At 40.0% G+C, this 22,795-nt stretch overlaps 1 non-coding gene across 1 annotated transcript; it reads left to right on the top strand.

Moving 5' to 3' along the window:
- The first annotated feature begins 14,448 nt into the window (after positions 1-14,448).
- LOC131235936 (small nucleolar RNA R71) lies at positions 14,449-14,555 on the top strand. Its single transcript, XR_009166447.1, has one exon. It is a non-coding gene; the product is annotated as a small nucleolar RNA R71 (small nucleolar RNA).
- The last annotated feature ends 8,240 nt before the right edge of the window (positions 14,556-22,795 follow it).

The raw sequence follows: 22,795 nt of genomic DNA on the forward strand, positions 1-22,795 counted from the left end.
TAACATTTCTTTTCCATCCAATCTATTCATAACGTTTCAAAGACCATGATGAAGAGGCAAAACAAGTTTCATAATGATCTAAAACTTCTGTGACCCCTGAAAGGGTTTCAATGGTAGACGTTCAATCCTCCACAGCCTTTAACAGTGTGGTCCACTTGATAGCTAGATCTGTCTTATTTTTCGTCTCAAGCCTTAATACGAGTTTACCAAATAGATGGACGGTTCGGATATAACACATACCTCATAATAGTACCCACAAAAAGCGGTCGGAATTACAAGAGTAAAAAATTAAAAAAATAATAATAATTTTAAAAAAACAAGGAACTTATGGGGTTTTCTATGGCTAAGGATTATAACCGTAGCCATAGCCATAGCCACAGCCCCAGCCATTTTGATATGTCCTTTTACATGTATTAAAGGTCTCTTGATTAATCGAAAAAGGTCCAAAACTGTCCAACGAGTTTACCTCAAAAATCCTTCAATTTTCGATACATATCGAAGAGCATTCGACATGTATCGAAGGTGATTTTATTAATAGCTATAGATTATAACCGTAGCCATAGCTGTAGTCGGTGCTAGTCTATGAATTTATTTTTATTTTTATTTTTATTTTTTTACATGGAGAACTTTATTCTACCTACAATTTTCTCTAATACATATTTATATAAATATGTATATATAAGCATATGAATTTTTTTTTCTCTCTTTTTTTCATTTCTTTCTTTGTTCATTTAACAAGAATATCTTCTAAACCAAAATTAGTTACTTGACATACCCTATATGATTTTGGGGTAGGAGAAGCTACTTTAGCCAACCAACCTGGTTATTTTTTAAGATTCATTCAGGTCGATGGTCGAAAATCCATTTCATTCACTTCGCGGTTAATTTCAATTAGTTCGCGGTCAATTTCGTTCATTTCATTTACTTCGAGATCAATTCCATGCATTTCACGGTTAATCCCGGCGATTCCATTTTGATTCACGGTCATTTCCATGCATTTCACAGTCAATTCTCTTCACTTCACGGTCATTTCCACGCATTTCATGGTCAATTCGCTTCACTTCACGGTCATTTCCATGCATATCAAGGTCATTCCCGCCTATTCTGTGTTGATTCACGGTCATTTCGACGCATTTCACGGTCATGCCCCTTCACTTCACGGTCATTCCTCGCATTTCGCGGTACAATCGCCTCACTTCACAGTCATTTCCATACATATCACGGTTATTCCCGCCTATTCCGTGTTGATTCACGGTCATTTCGGCGCATTTCACGGTCATGCCCCTTCACTTCACGGTCATTTTTGCGTATTTCAGGGTATAATCGCCTCACTTCACGATCATTTTCATGCATATCACGGTCATTCCCGCCTATTCCGTGTTGATTCACGGTCATTTCGGCGCATTTCGAGGTCATGCCCCTTCACTTCACGGTCATTTCCATGCATTTCGCGGTACAATCGCCTCACGTCACGGTCATTTCCATGTATATCACAGTCATTCCCGCCTATTCCGTGTTGATTCACGGTCATTTCGGTGCATTTCACGGTCATGCCCCTTCACTTCACGGTCATTTTTGCGTATTTCGCGGTACAATCGCCTCACTTCATGGTCATTTTTATGCATATCACGCTCATTCCCGCCTATTCCGTGTTGATTCACGGTCATTTCGACGCATTTCACGATCATGCCGGAGGAGACTGAGCCACCGTTTACTGACGATATGATAGGATCCTAACTCCCACTGAAATTCCGAATGCTACAAATCGCCCCATACTTCGGGTTTGGTGACCCGACCGAACATTTGGAATCGTTCAGGGCATGAATGGAGCTTCACGGCGCGTCGAGCTCAATTATGTGTCGAACCTTCTCCCTGACTTTGTTAGGGAATATGCGAAAGTGGTATAGGCAGCTAAAGCCGAGATCCATCAACTCCTTCACATAACTCGCCAAAGCTTTCATCACTCAGTTCATTAGTGGGAAAGATATGAGAAAGCCATCAACCCACCTCCTTACGATCACTTAGAGGGAGGACTGGCTACTAAAAGACTACGTTATCTGTTTCAACAATGAAATTGTCCAGGTCGATGGTTATTCCAACCAGATAGCTTTGGCCACCATGATGGCCGGCCTTAAACGAGGAAAGTTCCTCTTCTCTATTTTTAAGAACCCCTTGATTACCCTCGCCGACCTACTTAACTGAGCTAAAAAATATTTTAATGCCGATGAGTTCTTTAGTTTACGAAGAGCTACTTGAAAAAGAAACTATTCGGCTAAGGATAGGAAGCGACGAGAAAAAGGAGAGCCCTCTACCGTTACGGTCACACAAGAAATAAAGAGGACGACCAAGACCGATGCTAAAGTACCTCGACATCAAATACTAAGAAGCGCTTCAACTGTCCGACCTATTCGATTAAGAGTGACCTCTCTTTTTAAAAGGGTAAATGTATTCATGATTCTACTATTATGTTTTCTACTGTTTTATGAACTTCTATAATAAAAGAATTTCCCCAGGTTTGGGAAAGAAAATTCTTTTAAATGATTTCTCGACTATTCGAACTATATGGCTTACTGAAGACTTTATTTAGTACAAGAAAAAATAGTCCACAACCAGTCATCCAACCCTTAGAGAAGTGGTCGGACTACTAATTGGCAATGCTACTCGAACTGCACGACTGACTATGAGGGCTTCTCTTAGTGCAAGGGAAGAAAGTCCTCCACTGTGAATTTTACTATGAAAGAACCTCCCCAGGTCAGGGGAGAAGAATTTCTTTTAATTCTTTGTTATCAGACCTTACAATCGACTATGAGGACTTTCCTTAGTATAAGGGAAGAAAGTCTTTCTACCGAGAGCTCGGCCTACTACTATGGGAACAACTGGGACTTCTCTCGGTTGAAATGAAGAAAAGTCTCTCGATTAATTCTACCGCACACAATCTACCACTGAACAATCACTTATCGATCTTAGCTCTACTCCGTCCGACCTCTCGACCTCTTCTACGCAAGTCATCACACTGTGTCAGTCCACACTAACTTATTTCTCGAGCTCCTAAAGAACGCTCGGAAGTAGATGGGCTACTATTATGGGTAAAAATGGACTAACCAGATGAACAAATTCGAAGACTATAGATTGCTTGAGGGTTGAAAAACCACCTTAGATATCGGCCTCGACCTCAGTTGCTAACTTCGGAGGTCGGCCTTGGATACCGACCTCGACCTCGGTTACCAACATTGGAGGTCGGTCTCGGATACCGACCTCGGCCTCGGAAATCAACTTTGGAGGACGACCTCAAGATAGAAATATGTTTATAATATATAAAGATATGATTATCTTTTGAGATATTCGTTATAAAGATAGGATTATCCTCCAAGATATTCGTAAGATATAAGAAAATCAATCACGAAATGTCCAGAGGAAGATCTCTTCCACAATATGCATACGCCATAGAGAGGCATTGCCATATACGACACCGCCCCCAAAAGGCTATCAATAAGGACTCCGCCTACAGTGAAAAGTACACATACAACACCCGATTCTTCTATTACTCCTGCAAGTCCATATCATGACTTAGGCATCAGAGGTTCCCTAATCTTAACTGGGGCTCCCAATGTCTTCTCTTGTTTTCCATTAAATCATAGGTACTCTGGCTAGCATGAGGTGAGGCAAGATCGATTAGATTTCTGCATCAACAATACTTAATACTGGCTTGAACTATAGCTGCATTATAACTTGTTTGTTAATGCCTCTGTTTCAGCAATTACCATGATAATGTGTTAATACATGTGTAACTTTTGAACTAATTTTATGGACCATCGTGTTATTTTTAATTTTATAAGTAAGAGAAAGGAGGAAGGAGATCTCTAATTTATCAGAGTTAGTATTAGCAAAACCATAGCCTTCAAATCTCGTTCTTTTATCTTTTTCTAGTGTTGTTGCTGTCACAAATTTAGATTTGGTATTGAATATGCTCACCTTGCACGGGATAATCAATTACAACAATATTTGAACTATGTATGACTTGCGAAAGCTCACATTTATCAACTGGTAAAATCTCAAATCTATGCTAAAAAACAAGCCTGAAGCCAAGTCCTAAGCCAAGCAAAGTCCAGTTCTAGCCCAAACCTTGAGTCAAGCTAAATCCTAAGCCTCAGCCAAACCTAACGCCTATGTTAAGCCCAAAACCTGAGCCAAATGCAAGCCAAGTTCACACTAAATGTGAGTCAATTCCAAGTTAAATTCAAGCTCAAATTTAGGCAAAAAATCTAAATCCATACCTTGAAAAAAAAAACCTTGCTAGCTCAAAACTCAGAACTACAAAGCATCCTTAGGACCCACATGAGCTCCCATAAAAAAAATTAGAGTGACACATGTAGCATATAGTGTGCACGCCTGACATGTGTCTAGTTTCACAACTTAAGGTGTGACTTGTTGGAGAAGAGAGTTATTTTCTCCTTGGACACTGTGCCTAGCCTCTGAAATTTCAGAAATGCCCTCACACACTCTCTCATTTTACCTCCCATACTACCCCTCTTGACCAATGAGAGAGTGCCATATGGCTCTCCTCCTCTCCACTAATTACAACCCTTCACCTTTTGTCCTCTCAAGCTCTCCAAATTACACTATGTCACTCCCTCCACATATAAATACCTCCATCATCCTTTCATTTCTATCAAACATACTAAAGGGAGCTAGGGGAGAGGAGACACTTCTCACCCATATCCCCCTCCCTCCCCAAACTTTATCGAAGCCTAGCCCAAGTCATTCATCCATCCTACATAACTAATCCAACTCATCTTACCCATTCTACTCACTCAACCTAATCCATTTAGCCCATCCAAACTATCAAAACCCTCCAACCTAATCTAATCAATTTAAGTCACTCATCTAAATGCTTGCTCATATCTAAGACAATCTAACCCATTCAAAGCCAACATCTAACTAAAATAGGTTATTATTGAGCAAATCCCAAGTGCTTGGTTATAATGTAGTTTTACTTGACGAGACCAAGGTCGAACCCATAGGGACTTATATTTGTACATTTTCTAAAATACTTTCGAACTAGAAGTATAACTAAAACTAATTTATGGAATTAGATTTTAAGAAGTATGATTGAAACTAAGATAATTTAGAAAAAAATAAGTAAAACAAAACATTGGAGCGCCAATGATCCACTTATAACTATTCTTAATGTGTAATTCGCTTGATTCAATAAGATAACTCGACTAGTATATAAGTCCTATCATATCTAGCCAGCTGATAATAGAAAGGTTAAAGCATATTATAATTCAAAACATATTTAAACTTCAATTGATTTAGTTTTCACATAATGACCAAAGTATGGATTATAGGGAATTCAAAGCATTTATCGTGCTTTTAATCTATGATAGATCAATGAATTTTATAGTTCAATCCCTTGAAAAATAGATAAGAAATCATTCTTAGCTTTCCTAAGCATCCAATGTATCCAAAGTCGACAATGGATCAAAGTAAACTATAAACAAAGCTTTATTCAAACCAATATCAATAAACTGTTTAATAATCAAACCAAATTACTTGAATTAAAGTAAACTAAAACATGAAAAAAAAAAAAAAAAAACCACTACAAGCTTCACCTCTTAGCCCTAACTAAGAGATTTAGCCAACCATAGACCTGAATGAATTAAATTCAAATAAAAATATAAAAATTGAAATAGAACCACATGATTGGAGGAGGACCTCGTAAAAGCTCTGCAATTCCTTGCTCTCTCTTATCTACCCTATTTCATACTTAAAATAGCTTGAATCACCCCTTTAAATAGGAAAAACCTCACACAGACTTGAAACCGACTTAAATTTTATGCACTTTTGTTACACGCTTCGGTCACACTGACAATAACCTTCGGTTGTAGCCGAATATACATTTAGTCGTGTTGAACCCTCTTTCGGTTGCAGCTGAATTTCTTTAAAATAGGTCTAAAGTCTCTGTCTCCCTTAAGTTGCACCGAACCTCCCTCTAATCACACCGAGCATGGCTTTGGTCGAACCTAAGTGTCGATCTAAATTAAGTCTAAAAATCAAAATTTCTAGCTGGACTATTCTGTGCACTTTCAGTCGGACTGAATAGTTTATTAATTTCGTTGATGACTTTTGATTTTTCAATCTTTGCTCTCTTTTACACTTGATTTTCTTGGATATTTAGTACTTGAATTCTTCATTAATAACCTCCAATTCTTTCTCCTAATCTTCACTTGGCCATTCTTTGAACATTAATTCTTCTCTTTAATTGTTCACACCCCAAGTGTAGGGTTGTGATGTAGTAATAAACTCGGTAAGACCGAGGTCGAATCCACAGGGACTGATACCTGTAGTGTCCTGAAACTAGATAGAAATAGAACTAGGCTAAGATGAAATCTAAACCAAATAGAATTTAGGAAATAATTGTGAAATAATTATTTAAAACTTTAAGGAATTCAGAGGAAGGGAAACTAGGGATTCAGAGGATCCACTTGTAGAGATCAGGGAGGTCTTATGCCTGCATCAAGGATTATGGAATTCAAACTGAACTTACTTGATCTGGTTTTCAAGAGATGAAAGGTATATGAATTAGAATGGATTCCATCACCAAACCATGCCCAGGAGACAGAGTCAACAATAGAATTAAACTAATTACCAACCAATTAACAATGTATGAAGATCAGGAAGGTACTGTCATCCTACCATGCCCATGGGACAATGATGAACAACAGGGCTTTCTGACTTCATAAATATAAAAAGAGGAAAGAAATATTCAAAGCCATTGCAAACCCATTGTAATTTCAGTCACAACAGACCATTAAAGACTAATAAAAATATTCCTTATATCAAATTAAGTTCAGAAATTTAATCTACTTGTATGGAATAGACTCTCCCATCTCACTACAGGCTTCACCTCTTAGCCCTAGCTAAGAGGTTTAGCCACGCATGATTGGGCTATCAAAAACAACAAAATAAAACTAAAAAAGAAAAGAAACGAATAAGCAGGAGAAAGAAATAACCCACTCCACGTTCAGCCTTCCTTCAACGAGAACTCCTCCGCTGCCTGTCACTCTCTCCCAGACAAGCACCAGCAGCCCAAACTCCTTCCCAGCACAGCAGCAGCCACCCTCCGTTTTCCTCTTTCACTTTTCTTCTTTTTTTTTTCTGCTCCCGATCCCCTATGGCCGTCTTCCCTCTCTCCTTTTATTCTTCCTCCAGATGGAGAGTGCGAAAGACCCCTTTTCGCACAGCCACGTGCACAGCAGCGTGCACAGCAGTCATATTCCAACCAGGAGTTGGATTTCATTCCTGCGCAACCTGTTTTTACACAGGGACGATCGGATGCTGAATGGGCCCCATTGCTTCACTTTCGATCTCATCTGTCAGCATGGGGACAGACAAAATCCCCTTACCTATCATCTGGATGGTCCGGATCATGGTTTTAATCAACACCAGAATCGTACAACAGCCCGCAAAAGTCGGCCTGCGCCCGGACGCGAAAACAGGGACTGCGTATTCATTACGCTGTGACGCTGGTGGGGTCCATACGCGGATCAAATGAAAAATCCAGGCCGTCCACTAGATTGCTCTCGGAATTTCGGTCAGGATGGGTTGGTTTTTGTTAAGTTTTGGCGTGGCCCACAGATTTTTCTCGCCGCCGTCCATCCTGCGTTTAGACTGTTGAAATCTGATCCATGTTATTTTTTCAGAAAAATCCACCTAGGTGAGGGTCACGCCCTCCCTCTGGACTCAATGGACGGTCCAGATTGATGTTTTGGACAAAAACTGGGCCCCACTACTCAGAACCGGCGGACGGCGTGAATACGCTGTCCGTATTGTATTTGGAGAGGAAGACGTCGGTCAGCGTGCGCTGACCGACTTTGAGGCGTTCCGTGCACGGCTGGTGCACTTATGCACCGTGCACACGTGATGCATACGCGGTCCCACGGAGATGTTTGTGAGAAATCCACTCCATCCATCCGTATTGTCAGCCCATTTAACGCATTAAGACTAATTTTTAAGCATATCTAGATAGCAGGCGGGCCCCATATCACTGTTTTGGTAGCTGATCTATCCATTGAGCCACTTTTATTGGGATCTGAGGGCTGAAATTTGATGTGTACGGTTAATTCATGATCCTCAGGCCACGTATGAAGTTTCGAACTGATCAGATGGTGGGAACCCTATGATCTTGCATTCTGGACACTTTTCAGGCCACTTGAGCTTCAGTTTCTCGATTTTCACGGACCCCTGGTGTATAATTCCGTCGCTCTTCGTCTCCTAGAGTCCGTTCCTTGCCTTGGTGCTTCTGGAGCGTCAAATCCATGCATTTACCACCCTTTTTCAGTCCAGGCTCATGAAGACGCCCTGCATCACAAATTCAATTAAATTAGGCTATTAAACGGTGTCATGCTTGTAAATCCATGCAATAAATGGGTCTGATATGCAATATTTGACCCTCAACACAACCCCCAACCAGCATTTTGCTAGTCCCGAGCAAAGTATGCGAAAAATAAGTTGAGAATTACAGGAGAATTTCTATGAACTCGAGTGATTTTGGAAAACAATCTAGATATTCAGAATTCAACAATTCATGAATGTTGGGCCTTACTCTCTCCTAGACTCAAACACACGATAAACTTCATTCAAAGTATTAGTCCCTTAATTAGAAATAATCCTAAACATTGAGTTCCACAGATGTAAAGTGTAATCCCAACTTTCAACATTAATATTCAATTCTTTATTTCAGGATATCGTTGGTAATCAACAAGAGAATTCATAATAACCAAAGCTTGCCTCAAAGATTATCTTTTCATTCCTTCAGTTTTTTTTTTTTTTAAACTAAAAACCAAGAAGGGGAATGAAGTCCACACTTATAGGGAGCAAACCTAGAGTGAAGATTCTTTGCCTAACCTTTTTCAACGGTATCTCTTCCTTTTAATTGATCTTGACGGGCAATTGTTCAAGTTGGTTCCTTCTATGCTTACTGATCATCAAATTAACCCTTCAGTTTCAAACTGAAATCTTAATGTGTAAGCGAGATGTGACATGTGAAATCATGACTCAATCAATGTTTACAACTTCTAATCATAGATTAATAATTAAACGTAACTGTGAAATCTAACGAGCAACTGAATCCAAGAGCAGTAAATCACCAACATTCCATATCCTGTAATTCTAAATCAAAGATGGTCGTCCAATCACTTTGAATTCACCAGAAAGTCCAGAAAAAATTTAAAAATTTTCACAATTTTTGCTCAAGAAAATACTGATTAGGTAACCTAATCTCCCACCCCTAACTTAAAAGCTACATTGTCCTCAATGTAAAGGATATGAGTATGGAATGCGCATAGGACAACAAAAGTAAAGAAAGAGTGAAGGGAAGATAGTACCTGGATGATGAATCGTGAGAGACTTTTCAAGAGATCGCAGCATGGAATCCGGTCAGCACGAGAGAGAAAGTGACACAAAACTAACAAAAATAAAATCCTACCTATACCACTTTCGCAGGTGCTCTCGATTGCATTTAGCGCATGCAACAAGCCTTTAAACCCCTAGGTTACCCCTAGTGGACGAGTTGTAGTCTCGTGAGGGTTTGCAGTAATGTTACCCACAAACATTGAACTAATGAATGAGAAAAGTGAAATGGAATGAAAATTTGGGTTGCGTCCTAGGAGCGCTAAGTTTAACGTCTTCAACTAGACAAGAATGGACCATGAATTAATCAATCTTGATAACCTGGGTCCGACTAGGGAATCCTGGTAAACAGGATCAGCCAGAGGCATGGACATGTCCTCTGAATCAAATTTCTCGACAAATGGTTTCAATCGATGTCCATTGACTTTAAACTCCTTGCTATTGTCGGGATCTCTTATCTCAACGGCCCCATGCGGAAAAACAGTGACAACAATATAAGGACCGGTCCAACGAGATCGAAGCTTACCCGGAAAGAGATGTAATCGAGAATTGTACAAAATGACCTTCTGACCAGGCGTGAATGATTTTCGTGAAATGTGTTGGTCATGAAATGCTTTCATCTTGTCCTTGTAAATTCTCGAATTATCGTATGCATCATTCCGGATTTCTTCAAGTTCATTCAATTGAAGTTTGCGTAGCGAGCCAGCGTTGTCCAGATTGAAATTAAGATTTTTGATCGCCCAGATGCTTTATGTTCCAACTCCACAGCAAGTGACAAGCTTTCCCATAGACAAGTCTAAAGGGAGACATTCCAATAGGGGTTTTAAAGGCAGTACGGTATGCCCATAAGGCATCGGTCAATCGGATTGACCAATCCTTACGATCTGGGTTAACCGTTTTCTCCAAAATGTGTTTAATTTCCCTATTAGAAATCTCGGCTTGCCCACTTGTCTGTGGATGGTATGGGGTGCTCACCTTATGAGAGATACCGTATTTCTTCATTAAACTCTCAAATGGTTTATTACAGAAGTGTGAGCCCCCATCACTAATGATGGCTCGAGGTGTTCCGAATCGAGAAAGGATGTTTTCTTTTAGGAATTTAATGACCGTGCGATGGTCATTCTTTCGACATGGAATCGCTTCGACCCATTTAGTGACATAATCCACGGCGAGCAAAATATACAGATTTCCAAACGATTGGGGGAATGGTCCCATGAAATCGATACCCCAGCAATCAAATGCTTCAATGATAAGAATGGGATTCAAAGGCATCATATTTCGACGGGACAATGCTCCCAATTTCTGACAACGCTCACAAGCTTTGCAAAACTCATGAGTGTCCCTAAACATAGTGGGCCAGTAAAAGCCACACTGCAAGATCTTGGCCGTGGTCTTTTTAGCAGAAAAGTGACCACCACAGGCTTCTGAGTGACAGAAGGAGATGACGCTCTGATGCTCATCGTCTGGTACACATCTCCTTAGAATTTGGTCTGGGCAATATTTAAATAAATAAGGATCATCCCAGAAAAAGTTGCGCACCTTGGTAAAGAATTTCTTCTTATCTTGCGCAGTCCAATGTGTTAGTATAGAACCTGTGATAAGATAGTTAGCAATATCAGCAAACCAAGGTGAATGGGAGACTCTGAACAGTTGTTCATCAGGGAACATGTCATTGATATGGGTCGCCTCAAGGGAATCAGAGGTATTAAGGCGAGAAAGGTGATCGGCCACTACGTTCTCTACTCCCTTTTTATCTTTAATTTCCAAATCGAATTCTTGGAGTAGAAGGATCCATCGTATCAAGCGGGGCTTAGAATCATTCTTAGAAAGAAGATACTTAAGTGCTGCATGATCTGTGTAGATAATAATCTTGGATCCGATCAAGTAGGACCTAAATTTGTCCAAGGCGAACACCACGGCTAAGAGTTCCTTTTCCGTAGTCGAGTAGTTCACTTGGGCAGGATTTAGAGTCCTACTTGCGTAGTGAATGACGTAGGGCTTCTTGTCTTTTCTCTGGCCTAGGACCGCCCCAAGAGCATAATCAGAAGCGTCGCACATAAGCTCAAAAGGAAGGTTCCAGTCGGGTGGCTGCATGATAGGTGCAGTGGTTAATGTGCCTTTAAGCTTGGTGAAAGCTTCCTGGCATTGCTCAGTCCACTCGTACGGAACATCCTTTTGAAGAAGATTACATAATGGACGAGAGAGGAGACTAAAGTCCTTTATGAATCGCCTGTAAAATCCTGCGTGTCCTAAGAAGGATCGCACGTCTCTGATATTCTTGGGTGGAGGTAGGTTAGAGATAAGATCGATTTTTGCCTTATCTACCTCGATTCCTTTGGACGAGATGATATGTCCAAGGACAATTCCCTTCTGAACCATGAAATGGCACTTCTCCCAATTAAGTACCAGGTTCTTTTCTTCACATCTTTTCAGCACACATTTAAGACTTTCCAAGCACTTGCTGAAAGATGGACCGTAAACAGAGAAATCATCCATGAAGACCTCTAGATATTGTCCTACCATATCAGAAAAGATACTAAGCATACATCGCTGAAAGGTGGCAGGGGCATTACATAGTCCGAATGGCATCCTTCGATAGGCAAAGGTGCCGTAGGGACATGTAAATGTGGTCTTTTCCTGGTCTTCAGGGGCTATCTCTATCTGGTTGTAGCCCGAATACCCGTCAAGAAAACTGTAATAGGAATGACCAGCTAACCTTTCCAGGATCTGATCAATGAATGGTAAAGGGAAGTGGTCTTTCCTCGTGACGGTATTCAACTTCCTGTAGTTAATGCACATTCTCCAACCAGTAGTGACTCTAGTTGGCACGAGTTCATTATTAGCATTGGCTACGATGGTGATTCCGGACTTTTTAGGGACCACTTGAGTTGGACTCACCCATTGACTATCAGAGATAGGGTATATAATACCCACATCCAATAGTTTAAGAACCTCGGCCTTAACCACTTCCTTCATGTTGGGATTTAGTCTACGTTGTGGTTGTCGAGCGGTTTTTGCATTATCCTCAAGGTATATGTGATGAGTACAAATCGAGGGATCGATTCCTTTGAGGTCCGCTATCGTCCATCCCAGGGCTCCTTTATGCTCGATGAGAGTAGATATAAGCATACTCTCCTGTTCTTTCTCCAGGTGGGCAGAGATCACCACCGGGTATGTCTCATCTTGACCCAAATATGCATATTTCAAATCAGAGGGCAAAGGTTTTAGGTCAAGCTTCGGCGGCTTGAGGTTAGACGGCAGAGGCGCTACATCAGTTTGTGGTAGTTCTTCAAATTGTGGCCTCCATCGGTTAACTTCAAGTACCGGTGCAGTATCAAGCAAGGCGCACGTCTCCCTAATCATGTCATCATCAAAATCATGGGAGTGGGCCAGGCACGTCTCTAGATGGTCGGAGGATAAGGTCAGAGGTGTCGTATCTTCCACGAAAGAGTCAATCATGTTAATATCGTGGAAATCGTCATCATCCTCTGAGTTGCTGCCGTTATTGAAAAAAATGTTTGACTCCAATGTCAAATTTCCAAAAGACATAGTCATGATACCATTCCTGCAATTGATAATTGCATTTGACGTGGCAAGGAATGGGCGACCAAGAATGACGGGAATCTGAGTGCTCATGTTATTGATGGGTTCGGTGTCCAGGATGATAAAGTCTACAAGGTAGTAGAATCTATCAACTTGGACCAACACATCCAATTATCCCTCTTGGTACACGAACAGAGCGATCAGCAAGTTGTAGTGTGGTTAGGGTGGGTTTTAATTCACCCAAACCTAACTGTTTGTATACCGAGTAGGGAATCAGATTAACGCTCGCTCCTAAGTCAAGAAGTGCGTGATCAATTCGATGGTTCCCGATTACACATGATATGGTTGGGCTACCGGGATCCTTGAATTTCTGCGGCACGTCTTGCTTCAGGATGGCACTCACTTTCTCAGTCAAGAAGATTTTCTTTTGAATAATTTTCCGTCGCTTGGTCATGCATAAGTCTTTTAGGAATTTGGCATATGAAGGTATCTGTTTAACGACATCAAGTAGAGGAATGTTGACTTTCACCTGTTTCAACACCTCTAGGATATCCTGAGAGTTAGAGAGAGGTTTTGGTGAAACCAACCGTTGGGGGAATGGAGCAACTGGCTTCTCTAAAAGTTCCGGTTCTACTTTCTGTGGGGCATCACTGGATCCATCATTGTTGTCCTCTTTTGGTTCTTGAGGCTTTTCGGGCCTAACCGGAAGAGTTTTATCAATGATCTTCCCACTCCTAAGAGTGGTGATGGATTTAGCATGTCCCATCTGATTTGAAGAGCTGGGATCACTTATCTCGTATCGCGGTTTAGGATTGGGGAGAGGTTGTGCAGAAGTATCCCCTTTTCTATAACGTCATACGAGAATCTATCTTTGGCATAAAATAGGTTCCACGCATTGCCCGAGCCTCTTGTATGGGATTTTGAACCGGTTCCTCTTGAGGTTTCACTTGATTTGGATTTTGATTGAAGAAACCTGGAGGAGTCGCCGTTTGTCCATTCCTCCAACTAAAGTTTGGATGATTTTTCCAGCCAGGATTGTATGTGTTGGAGTTAGGTCCAGTAAAAGGTCTTTGATAGTTATTTACGGCATTGGCTTGTTCATTCAACACTCCTCGAAAGGCAGGTATTGTAGGACAGTTTTCAGTTGTGTGAATGTTGCAATCACAGATGCCGCAAACAATTTCATTGACCTTTTCCTTCTTTCCTTCCATGGCCTCAACTTTCCTTATGAGCGTAGTCACTTTACACTTGAGATCATCCTCTTCTTTCAAGAGATATAATCCACCTTTCTCCTTTAATTGAGTCGGCCTAGACGTGGTGTTCGACTTTGGGTAATAGTCCCAAGATTGTGTTTTTTCAGCCAAACTATCGAGGTAGTCCCATACCTCGTCGACATCTTTATTAATGAACTCTCCATTACACATTGTCTCGACCATTTGGCGCATGGAAGATGTCAGTCCATCATAGAAAAAATTTGTAATGCGCCACGTTTCAAATCCGTGTTGTGGGCATGAACTGACCAAATCTTTGAACCTTTCCCAACATTGAAAGAATGTTTCATCTTCCTTTTGGGCAAAGTTCATGATTGCTTTTCTGAGGGTAATCGTTTTATGATGTGGGAAGAATTTTTTTATGAATTCCCTCTGCATGTCGTTCCATGTGCCAATGGATCTAGGACGCAGTGAATGTAACCACGTCTTAGCTTTCTCTTTTAAGGAAAAAGGAAAGAGTTTCAACCTAATTTAAGGATACATTAGGAAAACATAATGTAGCTATTATTTCATCGAACTCTTTCAAATGTAAATATGGACTTTCAGATTCAAGTCCATGGAATTTGGGAAGGAGTTGGATAACTCCTGGCTTGATATCCATTTGTCCTGTGTTTTCAGGAAAAATCATGCATGAGGGCGTACTCACTCCCGCCGGTTGTAGAAAATCTCGTAAAGTACGAGGCGGGGGTGCCTGTTGCACCTCATTCTCATCTTGGGTATCCTCCACCCTGGGTGGGAGTAGAGGAGGTTGGTCTTCAGCCATAACTTCAGTTAACTCAGGGGATTTCGAGCGGTGTCTAATCCTGCGATGGATAGTCAACCCCTCAACTAATCCTCCTTCAGTCAAGAGACGTCGAGTGTTGTCACGGGCCCACTTGGGCATGAAAACACTCGCAGCCCTCAATTAAAAACCTAATCCTAAGAAAGGAAAGGAAAATCTAGAAAGAAAGAGAGAGTTGGAAAGAAATTACCAAATTGAAGTCCTAAGTTAAAAACCTGCAAAATAAAACAAAAATAAGTTAGATTCTGAAAAGAAAAATAGCAGTAAATCAATTTCTAAAAGAAGGAATTTTTAAAAGACAGTGGAGATTTCTAAAATAAATTAGGAAAGATCTAAACTAGAAAGTAGATTATTAAAAGAGAACTGAAAGATAGGAAGTAGGGAAAGAGCTTACCAAGTTAGAAATTTCTATCTTAAAGGCCTACAAAATACGAAGGTTAGTTCCTAAAAAATATTCTAAAAATAAATTAGGAAAATAAATTAGATTCTAAAAGTGCTAGAATTAGAAAATTTCTAAAATTTAAACCCTAATTCTAACAATATGAAAAAGTAAAGAGATTAGGAAGGAATTACCAATTGAGAAACTTATGTCCAGATCCTATAAAATAGGAAACAAGTTAGTTTTGAACTCAAATAGAAATAAATAAATAAATAAATAAAACTAAGGTTAGTAAAATCCTAATCTTAAACTAATCCTAAAACCAATTAATTTCAGAAAATCGTAACCGTCAGTCCCCGGCAACGGCGCCAAAAACTTGTTCACACCCCAAGTGCAGGGTTGTGATGTAGTAATAAACTCGGTAAGACCGAGGTCGAATCCACAGGGACTGATACCTGTACGTGTCCTGAAACTAGATAGAAATAGAACTAGGCTAAGATGAAATCTAAACCAAATAGAATTTAGGAAATAATTGTGAAATAATTATTTAAAACTTTAAGGAATTCAGAGGAAGGGAAACTAGGGATTCAGAGGATCCACTTGTAGAGATCAGGGAGGTCTTATGCCTGCATCAAGGATTATGGAATTCAAACTGAACTTACTTGATCTGGTTTTCAAGAGATGAAAGGTATATGAATTAGAATGGATTCCATCACCAAACCATGCCTGTCACACCCCGAACTCAAAAACCGGGCTCACAAAATTTCCGATCGCCGAATCAGGAAGGTACTGTCATCCTACCATGCCCATGGGACAATGATGAACAACAGGGCTTTCTGACTTCATAAATATAAAAAGAGGAAAGAAATATTCAAAGCCATTGCAAACCCATTGTAATTTCAGTCACAACAGACCATTAAAGACTAATAAAAATATTCCTTATATCAAATTAAGTTCAGAAATTTAATCTACTTGTATGGAATAGACTCTCCCATCTCACTACAGGCTTCACCTCTTAGCCCTAGCTAAGAGGTTTAGCCACGCATGATTGGGCTATTAAAAACAACAAAATAAAACTAAAAAAGAAAAGAAACGAATAAGCAGGAAAAAGAAATAACCCACTCCACGTTCAGCCTTCCTTCAACGAGAACTCCTCCGCTGCCTGTCACTCTCTCCCAGACAAGCACCAGCAGCCCAAACTCCTTCCCAGCACAGCAGCAGCCACCCTCCGTTTTCCTCTTTCACTTTTCTTCTTTTTTTTTTCTACTCCCGATCCCCTATGGCCGTCTTCCCTCTCTCCTTTTATTCTTCCTCCAGATGGAGAGTGCGAAAGACCCCTTTTCGCACAGCCACGTGCACAGCAGCGTGCACAGCAGTCATATTCCAACTAGGAGTTGGATTTCATTCCTGCGCAACCTGTTTTTACACAGGGATGATCGGATGCTGAATGGGCCCCATTGCTTCACTTTCGATCTCATCTGTCAGCATGGGGACAGACAAAATCCCCTTACCTATCATCTGGATGGTCTGGATCATGGTTTTAATCAACACCGGAATCGTACAACAGCCCGCAAAAGTCGGCCTGCGCCCGGACGCGAAAACAGGGACTGCGTATTCATTACGCTGTGACGCTGGTGGGGTCCATACGCGGATCAAATGAAAAATCCAGGCCGTCCACTAGATTGCTCTCGGAATTTCGGTCAGGATGGGTTGGTTTTTGTTAAGTTTTGGCGTGGCCCACAGATTTTTCTCTCCGCCGTCCATCCTGCGTTTAGACTGTTGAAATCTGATCCATGTTATTTTTTCGGAAAAATCCACCTAGGTGAGGGTCACGCCCTCCCTCTGGACTCAATGGACGGTCCAGATTGATGTTTTGGACAAAAACTGGGCCCCACTACTCAGAACCGGCGGACGGCGTGAATACGCTGTCCGTATTGTATTTGGAGAGGAAGACGTCGGTCAGCGTGCGCTGACCGACTTTGAGGCGTTCCGTGCACGGCTGGTGCACTTATGCACTGTGCACACGTGATGCATACGCGGTCCCACGGAGATGTTTGTGAGAAATCCACTCCATCCATCCGTATTGTCAGCCCATTTAACGCATTAAGACTAATTTTTAAGCATATCTAGATAGCAGGCGGGCCCCATATCACTGTTTTGGTAGCTGATCTATCCATTGAGCCACTTTTATTGGGATCTGAGGGCTGAAATTTGATGTGTACGGTTAATTCATGATCCTCAGGCCACGTATGAAGTTTCGGCTTGATCAGATGGTGGGAACCCTATGATCTTGCATTCTGGACACTTTTCAGGCCACTTGAGCTTCAGTTTCTCGATTTTCACGGACCCCTGGTGTATAATTCCGTCGCTCTTCGTCTCCTAGAGTCCGTTCCTTGCCTTGGTGTCATCAGATCGGTAAATCCATGCTTTTTAGTGTCCTTTTCAGTCCAGGCTCATGAAGACGCCCTGCATCACAAATTCAATTAAATTAGGCTATTAAACGGTGTCATGCTTGTAAATCCATGCAATAAATGGGTCTAATATGCAATATTTGACCCTCAACATTAATCATTTCTTTCATTTTAGTTCTCCAAATTACATCGCATAGAAAAACATACATAATTAGATTAATTAAGAACATATATGCATATAAAACCAAAGCAGAAAAAAGAAATAATATATAATATTTCACACTAACACACCCTAACTAGCATTTTGCTAATCTTCAGCAAAATATGCAACAAGCTAATCTTTAAAACCTAAATTTCAAACCTCTTTAAAAAAATAATATTCTATGCAATCTTAAGTATATATAGGTAGAATTCAAAGATATAAGGTGTTTGATCTCTGATCTAAAGCCTTGACAAAGTATCAGTATCATGATCATGGAAGCAAAGGGTAGCTGATTGAAGCATTGGAGAACATCAATCAAACAACCTAAGATGACGCATCAATGTGGCTCAATTCAATAAGTAAGCGTCATTAAGTGAGTTTATGTACAATCATTCCTTGTATAGGACTAAGTGTAAGAGTTTGATTGCCAAGCTCGATTAGGTTCATGTGTAGGATCTTGGTTCTTATATAGGCCCTAAATCAATTCCTTGTGTAGGCCATGAGACATGGGTGTGTATATGTTATCCTCCGAGGGAGCTTCCAGCAGGAGTAAATGTAGGTCCTTGGACTAGGACCGAGATTTGTATTGATGTTATAAAAAATCGTATAAGTCCCATAGGGAGTCGGTCCTTGTGTAAGATTATAAAGGTTAGAGGTGAACCTAATTTAAAACCTCCAATAGTAAAATCTGGTATACTCATGAGTTAAGTGTGTCCGTTGAGAGAGAAGTAGGAAAACCAAACCACAATACATGCTTATGTTTAGGATTGTCTTTGAGCACTTGTTTAATTATGCTTATGTGATTGATTGATGAATTATATGTATGCATGATTAGACGAATGTTAGGAGTTGATAGGTAGCACATCCCACACACACATGTACATTATCTTGTTTACAAATTAGTTGCCTCAATAACATATTTATTGTAGTTTATGTGATTTGACCCACCAATAGCTTAGAAGTCTTAGTGTTAAATTGCTTTACTTAGCTTAAATGAAACAAGTTAAACTTTGGCAATTAGATTTAATTGGTATAATTTTTATTTAATCCTAATTGCTTCTCCTTTAGGACAACCTTTATTCTATAGCTCCACCAAGCTTCCACACATATAAATTGCGTGTCCCACCGCCTTATGCAATTTTACGATGAACATCGCTCATAGTCCTTTATGAGTCAGAAACTCCAAGTATTTTTATAGGAGGCTGAGTAGCGTCAACTGGAGTGTTAGAAATAGATGCCTTGGCTTGAGGAGTTGATATAGAGATTACTTTCTCAAAGGCTAAGAGTTCCCTGGTTATAAAGGAAAAGAGCAAAAGATTGGAATAACATCCACATAAATCTGATTGAACAACAGCGGAGGTTAATCGGTCGAACAATGGTGAAATTTTGGTAAGATTGACGACCAAAGCCAAAGCTCAGCTGGAACGAGAAAAATGAGAATGATTAAGACGATATGTCTTGAGATATCGATCAAAAGAAAATTAGGATAATTTAATCTTTCCTTTTTACTCTATCATTTTTTAAATGCCTTATTGAAGTGAGCATCTTTATATATCTTATACACTTCTTACATTTCTCAAGAATATTTTGAAGGTGGAATGCCCAGTCAGAATTTTATTTTATAATATTTTTCAAAGTCTGCAATAACTTTGGCCAAAGAGAAAATATCTAGAGCAAATCGACTAGGCATTGTAAGTGGAGCAGGATGGGGAGTTATGAGAGGTCCAAGTTCATAAATCTTTAAAATGGTTGAGGTGAGTGAATGCACATACATCTATGATCGTTGGACTCATGGGGCTGCATCTAAATTGGAATGTATTATTCGACTGACTCTAAAAGGTTGATGTTGCTGCAACCAGGAAGGAATTGACTGGATATTCATGTAGGGAGAATTTGATGCATTCATAGATTTCTACTTGCCTTCAATGTCACCATGTTGTGCTTCAAAATGATTGAACCATTCGGCTCAACCATTCATTGGTTTCGACCATACTCATGAAGACTTAAATGTATTGGAAGGGTTTGAGAGATTGTCAGATTAGACAAGTACAACTTTATCGGAGCACTTTAAAAAATCGGGTTTGATTTCACAAAGCCGTTCGTAGGTAACTGCAGGGTGAAAGGCTAGACCAAACGTCAACAATGTAGTGTTTGGTTCAATCAGAGTATTGAATAAAAGATTATTTATCACTCCCGATGATAGGACATCTAAGTCTTTGATGAATGATTCCATATGAAAATCTAAAACGGAAGAAGAAGTATAACCATGATGGATAAAATAAAATAAAAATAAAAAACTAGGGGGTAAAGGGTTTATGTAAGAGAGAATCAGTCAAGAGTACGAAAAGAATAATAGCACTGAATTAGAATTAGAATTAGAATTATTTATGTATCAACCACGATCCGTGCACATTAATGAAAGAATAATCATTATTAGTAAACTAATTTAGAAAGATGGCTTTAAAGCATTATCCAAAGAATAAGGCAGATATAAATCTCAAGTGGACCCCAACATAAAAAATAGTAAGGATTGAATGCTTACCATTAAAATTTAGTGAGGATTGAATGCCTACTGTTAAAATTTTCTTGGGAGGCACTGAAGTTTTCGACCAAGCTGATGTTTATTTTATCCATTCATCCATACCTAAGTAACTCATGAACTTGTTGGATCTCACGTAAACATCGTAAGCCTAGGAAGGTTTCAACGTTAGGCATCACTGTCCCACTCTTTCTGTAACGAGTCCACCTGAGCTCTGAATCTGCTTCATTTTTAGGCTTATCCCCGAAAACGATCTAGCCAAATGGATGGACGGTGTGGATACAGAGCATTCATCATGGTGGGCCCACATAACTTGGTGACGTCAATTTAATAGCTAGATATCTACTGAAGCCGTCAGTAGCCATTCCACTTCCCAGATAGTTGAGTGCCAACTGCCTCGGCCTCGGAAAAGCATTCTCTCGGCGTTACCAGATAAGTACGGTGTGGCATTCTCTTCATCAGGAAGAACGGTGAGTACAGTAGAACCGTACGCACGCTAGACAAGATGTATAAATCAGACCGTCCATCTAGTTAATATCTCTATGAATAGAAAATTTTATGAAATAACACTTGTTAGATCATCCCATCTAGCTAAAAACTTCTCTCAAAATTGACGGCAGAGAATAAATAATTTTTAACTGTACTTTAATCAGAAGGCTAAAATTATAATTGTTGGTATTGTTTTTTATACTTTGTGTCATCCAAAATGATTCCCAATAGATGAACGGTTCTGATTAAAATATAAATGATTCTCAACAAATGAACAGTTCGGATTGAAATATACCAATGCCACTTGTACATATAATCAGATCTACCATTCGCACCTAACAGGAATCTCCAACTGACAAAACTGACGAGACCGGTAGGCAGTAGGGGAGGCCCGGTTGACATCTGAGAAGTTTTCAACCGTACGATTTCAATCCTCACCGTTGCTTCATGTTGTGTGGTCCACTTGATCTTTGGATATGCTTTGTGGCTAAGATTATAATTTTTGGTATTGCTTTCTATACTTGGTGTCATAAAAAATGATTCCCAATAGATGAACGGTTCTGATTGAAATATAAATAATTTCCAATGGATACATGATATTCCTATCGACCATTCACATCTACCATTAATTCTCCAACCGACAAAACAGAGGAGACTAGTAAGATAGAGGTGGTTGGATGATAAATGACCATAACATGGCACATAAAAAGTTTTCAACGGTTGGCGTTTAATCGTTATTGTTTCATGTTGTGTGGTCCACTTGATCTTTGAATATGGTTCGATTTTAGTTTCATGTGCTACAATAAGCAGACAAAAAAAATGGACCATGTGGATAAAATAAAAAAATTATGGTGGGCTCCATATTCTTTTCACAACTGAGCTGCATGATCTTGAGTTCACCACCCAATCCAGCGCAGCAGGACCGTGTGAAAGGGAAGTAGCTTCAAATGACTCCAGTATACCTAATTTTGCCCCCAATTGAGTTTCATTTCATAGGCCCGAGTAAAGTAGCCCCATCAACATTTATTAGCCTGGTACCTTTTAAAATGTTGCCAGTTGGAGCAGTAGGTATGCAACCATGTCAAACGAACCAATGAAATGAGATCACCACTGGAAGAAACTCGGGCCTGTTTGGATATCACCAAATAAGTTACTTTTTATAAGTGACTTATTTCAGATAAGTTTAGCTTATGATTAGTTGTAAGTAATATTTTTATTTAAAAGTTCATAATCACGTTAGTTTTAATAAAAATAAAAATTAAAATTATAGCTTTTTAACTTTTCATGAGTTGCAGAAGTGGGGCACAAGGAAAAACTAAAAAAAAGGAGAAGCTGATAAGTATGTTGTTTGCCAAACATACTTATTTTTTTAATAAGTACAAGCTAAGATTAGCTACTATTAGAATAAGTAGCTTATCTTAAAGCAACTTACTATTCAAACGGGCCTTTGTGCTACTCAACGTGACAGGGCCGTTGTAAAATTTAATTAAGCCATGTGCCGGCATCAAAGACGGGCCATGTAAGGTGGGAGTCAAATTCGTGAGGCAATCAAGTACCTGCGTGGCTCTGCTCGCTTCATCTCATATCGATGTGACTCAATCAAAACTCCTTCTTGCAACGAGTGAGGTCTCAGCCTCACCTAATTCCATCCCCTGCAGAGCATTTTTGAAAGGGGAGGAGATTAGGGGAGGCAAAGGCCACACTGAATATACTGAACATGATAAGGCCCCAACATTGTGAGCTACAATTGAGCCAGGTGCTGCTCTTGG

The sequence above is a fragment of the Magnolia sinica genome, chromosome 19, assembly GCF_029962835.1.
Source record: "Magnolia sinica isolate HGM2019 chromosome 19, MsV1, whole genome shotgun sequence".
NCBI classification, from domain to species: Eukaryota; Viridiplantae; Streptophyta; class Magnoliopsida; order Magnoliales; family Magnoliaceae; genus Magnolia; species Magnolia sinica.